General features: G+C 44.7%; 2 non-coding genes across 2 annotated transcripts; both read left to right on the forward strand.

Annotated features, from left to right (window-relative positions):
- The first annotated feature begins 1,255 nt into the window (after positions 1–1,255).
- Positions 1,256–1,337, forward strand: trnas-gcu (transfer RNA serine (anticodon GCU)). Its single transcript has one exon. It is a non-coding gene; the product is annotated as a tRNA-Ser (tRNA).
- A 2,727-nt stretch (positions 1,338–4,064) lies between these two features.
- trnas-gcu (transfer RNA serine (anticodon GCU)) lies at positions 4,065–4,146 on the forward strand. Its single transcript has one exon. It is a non-coding gene; the product is annotated as a tRNA-Ser (tRNA).
- Positions 4,147–6,816: the final 2,670 nt, after the last annotated feature.

Consider the following 6,816-nt stretch of genomic DNA (forward strand, 5'->3'; position numbering starts at 1 on the left):
GAGACCACTCGGCCTGACAACACATTTGTTAATGTTCGATGGCAATCGATATATGGCCCTGCCCATTGCTCTGCCTAACTTTCATATTTCAATCAGGGTTTACATACAGCAACTACATTTTGTTAAGGTCTTTTGCCACGTATATTACAGGATGAGGTGGCCGAGTGGTTAAGGCGATGGACTGCTAATCCATTGTGCTCTGCATGCATGGGTTTCGAATCCCATCCTCATCGTGTAACCAGTACAATTCTTGCTTTATTATGGCATTGGAAGATTTTGACTTTCACAAACACTGGTAAGATGGCCGACTGCCACCGCGAGAGCGCAGACTTGGTATCTGAGTGGTGAAGGCGATGAACTACATGTGTGGATCATAACACCAACCTCTTCCAAAAACATTTCCTCTCTTGCATGGCCCCACATGAATATAGATCCCTCCACAATCCTAGAGCGACTGATAAGATTCAGGTATTGAAGAATAGCTTTTCCAAAGGGCAACCTCAATGGTGGGATTTGAACCGACACCTCAACACACTTCATCAAGCACTTGAGACCACTCGGCCTGACAACACATTTGTTAAATGTCTCGATGGGATAGACACATGGCACATCCATTGCTCTGCCTAACTTTCATTGATTTCAATCAAGGGTTTCATACAGCAACTACAGTTTTTTAAGGTCATTTTGCCACGTAGATATTACAGATGAGGTGGCCGAGTGGTTAAGGCGATGGACTGCTAATCCATTGTGCTCTGCATGCATGGTTCGAATCCCATCCTCATCGTGTAACCAGTACAATTCTGTGCTTTATTATGGCATTGGAAGATTTTGACTTTCACAAACACTGGTAAGATGGCCGACTGCCACCGCGAGAGCGCAGGACTTGGTATCTGAGTGGTGAAGGCGATGAACTACATGTGTGGATCATAACACCAACCTCTTCACAAAACATATTTCCTCTCTTGCATGCCCCACATGAATATAGAACCCTCCACAATCCTAGAGCGACTGATAAGATTCAGGTATTGAAGAATAGCTTTTCCAAAGGGCAACCTCAATGGTGGGATTTGAACCGACACCTCAACACACCTCATCAAGCACTTGAGACCACTCGGCCTGACAACACATTTGTTAAATGTCTCGATGGCATCGATATATGGCCCTGCATTGCTCTGCCTAACTTTCATATTTCAATCAAGGGTTTACATACAGCAACTACATTTTGTTAAGGTCTTTTGCCACGTAAATATTACAGGATGAGGTGGCCGAGTGGTTAAGGCGATGGACTGCTAATCCATTGTGCTCTGCATGCATGGGTTCGAATCCCATCCTCATCGTGTAACCAGTACAATTCTGTGCTTTATTATGGCATTGGAAGATTTTGACTTTCACAAACACTGGTAAGATGGCGACTGCCACCGAGAGCGAGAGCGCAGGACTTGGTATCTGAGTGGTGAAGGCGATGAACTACATGTGTGGATCATAACACCAACCTCTTCACAAACATATTTCCTCTCTCGTGCATTGCCCCACATGAATATAGAATCCCTCCACAATCCTAGAGCGACTGATAAGATTCAGGGTATTGAAGAATAGCTTTTCCAAACGGCAACCTCAATGGTGGGATTTGAACCGACACCTCAACACACACTCATCAAGCACTTGAGACCACTCTGCCTGACAACACATTTGTTAAATGTCTCGATGGCATCGGATATATGGCCCTGCCATTGCTCTGCCTAAACTTCATATTTCATCAGGGGGTTTACATACAGCAACTACAGTTTGTTAAGGTCTTTTGCCACGTAAATATTACAGGATGAGGTGGCCGAGTGGTTAAGGGCGATGGACTGCTAATCCATTGTGCTCTGCATGCATGGGTTCGAATCCCATCCTCATCGTGTAACCAGTACAATTCTGTGCTTTATTATGGCATTGGAAGATTTTGACTTTCACAACACTGGTAGATGGCCGACTGCCAACCGGCGAGAGCGCAGGACTTGGTATCTGAGTGGTGAAGGCGATGAACTACATGTGTGGATCATAACACCAACCTCTTCACAAAACATATTTCCTCTCTTGCATGGCCCCACATGAATATAGAAATCCCTCCACAATCCTAGAGCGACTGATAAGATTCAGGTATTGAAGAATAGCTTTTCCAAAGGGCAACCTCAATGGTGGGATTTGAATCCGACACCTCAACACACCTCATCAAGCACTTGAGACCACTCGGCCTGACAACACATTTGTTAAATGTCTCGATGGAATCGATATATGGCCTGCATTGCTCTGCCCTAACTTTCATTGATTTCAATCAAGGGTTTCATACAGGCAACTACAGTTTTTTAGGTCATTTGGCCACGTGAATTTACGGATGAGGTGGCCGAGTGGTTAAGGTGATGGACTGCTAATCCATTGTGCTCTGCAATGCATGGGTTCGAATCCCATCCTCATCGTGTAACCAGTACAATTCTGTGGCTTTATTATGGCATTGGAAGATTTTGACTTTCACAAACACTGGTAAGATGGCCGACTGCCACCGCGAGAGCGCAGGACTTGGTATCTGAGTGGTGAAGGCGATGAACTACATGTGTGGATCATAACACCAACCTCTTCACAAACATATTTCCTCTCTTGCATGGCCCCACATGAATATAGAATCCCTCCACAATCCTAGAGCGACTGATAAGATTCAGGTATTGAAGAATAGCTTTTCCAAAGGGCAACCTCAATGGTGGGATTTGAACCGACACCTCAACACACCTCATCAAGCACTTGAGACCACTCGGCCTGACAACACATTTGTTAAATGTCTCGATGGCATCGATATATGGCCCTGCCATTGCTCTGCCTAACTTTCATATTTCAATCAGGGTTTACATACAGCAACTACAGTTTGTTAAGGTCTTTGCCACGTAATATTACAGGATGAGGTGGCCGAGTGGTTAAGGCGATGGACTGCTAATCCATTGTGCTCTGCATGCATGGTTCGAATCCCATCCTCATCGTGTAACCAGTACAATTCTGTGCTTTATTATGGCATTGGAAGATTTTGACTTTCACAAACACTGGTAAGATGGCCGACTGCCACGCGAGAGCGCAGGACTTTGGTATCTTAGTGGTGAGGTCGATGAACTAATGTGTGGACATAACACCATAACCTCTTCGCAGAACATATTTCCCGCTCTCATGCATGGCCCCGACATGAATAAGAATCCCTCCACTATCCTAGAGCGACTGATAAGATTCAGGTAATTGAATAATAGTTTCCAAAGGGCCAACCTCGATGGTGGGAATTTGAAACCGACAACCTCAAACACACTTATCAAATCAGAACTTGAGACCCATCGGCCTGACCAACACATTGTTAAATGTCTCGTGGGGATAAGACACATGGCAATACATCCATTGCTCTGCCTAAAACATTTGGCGGAGTTGATTTCAATCAAAGGGTTTCATACAGCAACTACAGTTTTTTAAGGTCATTTTCACGTCGATTTTACTGCATGAGGTGGCCGAGTGGTTAAGGTGATGGACTGCTAATCCATTGTGCTCTGCATGCATGGGTTCGAATCCCATCCTCATCGTGTAACCAGTACAATTCTGTGCTTTATTATGGCATTGGAAGATTTTGACTTTCACAAACACTGGTAAGATGGCCGACTGCCACCGCGAGAGCGCAGGACTTGGTATCTGAGTGGTGAAGGCGATGAACTACATGTGTGGATCATAACACCAACCTCTTCACAAAACAGATTTCCTCTCTTACATGGCCCCACATGAATATAGAATCCCTCCACAATCCAAGAGCGACTGATAAGATTCAGGTATTGAAGAATAGCTTTTCCAAAGGGCAACCTCAATGGTGGGATTTGAACCGACACCTCAACACACCTCATCAAGCACTTGAGACCACTCGGCCTGACAACACATTTGTTAAATGTCTCGATGGCATCGATATATGGCCCTGCCATTGCTCTGCCTAACTTTCATATTTCAATCAGGGGTTTACATACAGCAACTACAGTTTGTTAAGGTCTTTTGCCACGTAAATATTACAGGATGAGGTGGCCGAGTGGTTAAGGCGATGGACTGCTAATCCATTGTGCTCTGCATGCATGGGTTCGAATCCCATCCTCATCGTGTAACCAGTACAGTTCTGTGCATTATTATGGCATTGGAAGATTTTGACTTTCACAACACTGGTAAGATGGCCGACTGCCACCGCGAGAGCGCAGGACTTGGTATCTGAGTGGTGAAGGCGATGAACTACATGTGTGGATCATAACACCAACCTCTTCACAAAACATATTTCCTCTCTTGCATTGCCCCACATGAATATAGAATCCCTCCACAATCCTAGAGCGACTGATAAGATTCAGGTATTGAAGAATAGCTTTTCCAAAGGGCAACCTCAATGGTGGGATTTGATCCGACACCTCAACACACCTCATCAAGCACTTGAGACCACTCGGCCTGACAACACATTTGTTAAATGTCTCGATGGCATCGATATATGGCCCTGCCATTGCTCTGCCTAACTTTCATATTTCAATCAGGGGTTTACATACAGCAACTACAGTTTGTTAAGGTCTTTTGCCACGTAAATATTACAGGATGAGGTGGCCGAGTGGTTAAGGCGATGGACTGCTAATCCATTGTGCTCTGCATGCATGGTTCGAATCCCATCCTCATCGTGTAACCAGTACAGTTCTGTGCTTTATTATGGCATTGGAAGATTTTGACTTTCACAAACACTGGTAAGATGGCCGACTGCCACCGCGAGAGCGCAGGACTTGGTATCTGAGTGGTGAAGGAGATGAACTACATGTGTGGATCATAACACCAACCTCTTCACAAAACATATTTCCTCTCTTGCATGGCCCCACATGAATATAGAATCCCTCCACAATCCTAGAGCGACTGATAAGATTCAGGTATTGAAGAATAGCTTTTCCAAACGGCAACCTCAATGGTGGGATTTGAACCGACACCTCAACACACCTCATCAAGCACTTGAGACCACTCGGCCTGACAACACATTTGTTAAATGTCTCGATGGAATCGATATATGGCCCTGCCATTGCTCTGCCTAACTTTCATTGATTTCAATCAAGGGTTTCATACAGCAACTACAGTTTTTTAAGGTCATTTTTCACGTCGATTTTACTGCATGAGGTGGCCGAGTGGTTAAGGTGATGGACTGCTAATCCATTGTGCTCTGCATGCATGGGTTCGAATCCCATCCTCATCGTGTAACCAGTACAATTCTGTGCTTTATTATGGCATTGGAAGATTTTGACTTTCACAAACACTGGTAAGATGGCCGACTGCCACCTTGAGAGCACAAGACTTGGTATCTGAGTGGTGAAGGCGATGAACTACATGTGTGGATCATAACACCAACCTCTTCACAAAACATATTTCCTCTCTTGCATGGCCCCACATGAATATAGAATCCCTCCACAATCCTAGAGCGACTGATAAGATTCAGGTATTGAAGAATAGCTTTTCCAACGGCAACCTCAATGGTGGGATTTGAACCGACACCTCACACACCTCATCAAGCACTTGAGACCACTCGGCCTGACAACACATTTGTTAAATGTCTCGATGGCATCGATATATGGCCCTGCCATTGCTCTGCCTAACTTTCATATTTCAATCAGGGGTTTACATACAGCAACTACAGTTTGTTAAGGTCTTTTGCCACGTAAATATTACAGGATGAGGTGGCCGAGTGGTTAAGGCGATGGACTGCTAATCCATTGTGCTCTGCATGCATCGGTTCGAATCCCATCCTCATCGTGTAACCAGTACAGTTCTGTGCTTTATTATGGCATTGGAAGATTTTGACTTTCACAAACACTGGTAAGATGGCCGACTGCCACCGCGAGAGCGCAGGACTTGGTATCTGAGTGGTGAAGGCGATGAACTACATGTGTGGATCATAACACCAACCTCTTCACAAAACATATTTCCTCTCTTGCATTGCCCCACATGAATATAGAATCCCTCCACAATCCTAGAGCGACTGATAAGATTCAGGTATTGAAGAATAGCTTTTCCAAAGGGCAACCTCAATGGTGGGATTTGAACCGATACCTCAACACACCTCATCAAGCACTTGAGACCACTCTGCCTGACAACACATTTGTTAAATGTCTCGATGGCATCGATATATGGCCCTGCCATTGCTCTGCCTAACTTTCATATTTCAATCCGGGGTTTACATACAGCAACTACAGTTTGTTAAGGTCTTTTGCCACGTAAATATTACAGGATGAGTTGGCCGAGTGGTTAAGGCGATGGACTGCTAATCCATTGTGCTCTGCATGCATGGGTTCGAATCCCATCCTCATCGTGTAACCAGTACAATTCTGTGCTTTATTATGGCATTGGAAGATTTTGACTTTCACAAACACTGGTAAGATGGCCGACTGCCACCGCGAGAGCGCAGGACTTGGTATCTGAGTGGTGAAGGCGATGAACTACATGTGTGGATCATAACACCAACCTCTTCACAAAACATATTTCCTCTCTTGCATTGCCCCACATGAATATAGAATCCCTCCACAATCCTAGAGCGACTGATAAGATTCAGGTATTGAAGAATAGCTTTTCCAAAGGGCAACCTCAATGGTGGGATTTGAATCCGACACCTCAACACACCTCATCAAGCACTTGAGACCACTCGGCCTGACAACACATTTGTTAAATGTCTCGATGGAATCGATATATGGCCCTGCCATTGCTCTGCCTAACTTTCATTGATTTCAATCAAGGGTTTCATACAGCAACTACAGTTTTTTA

The sequence above is a fragment of the Oncorhynchus kisutch genome, linkage group LG25, assembly GCF_002021735.2.
Source record: "Oncorhynchus kisutch isolate 150728-3 linkage group LG25, Okis_V2, whole genome shotgun sequence".
Classification (NCBI taxonomy): domain Eukaryota; kingdom Metazoa; phylum Chordata; class Actinopteri; order Salmoniformes; family Salmonidae; genus Oncorhynchus; species Oncorhynchus kisutch.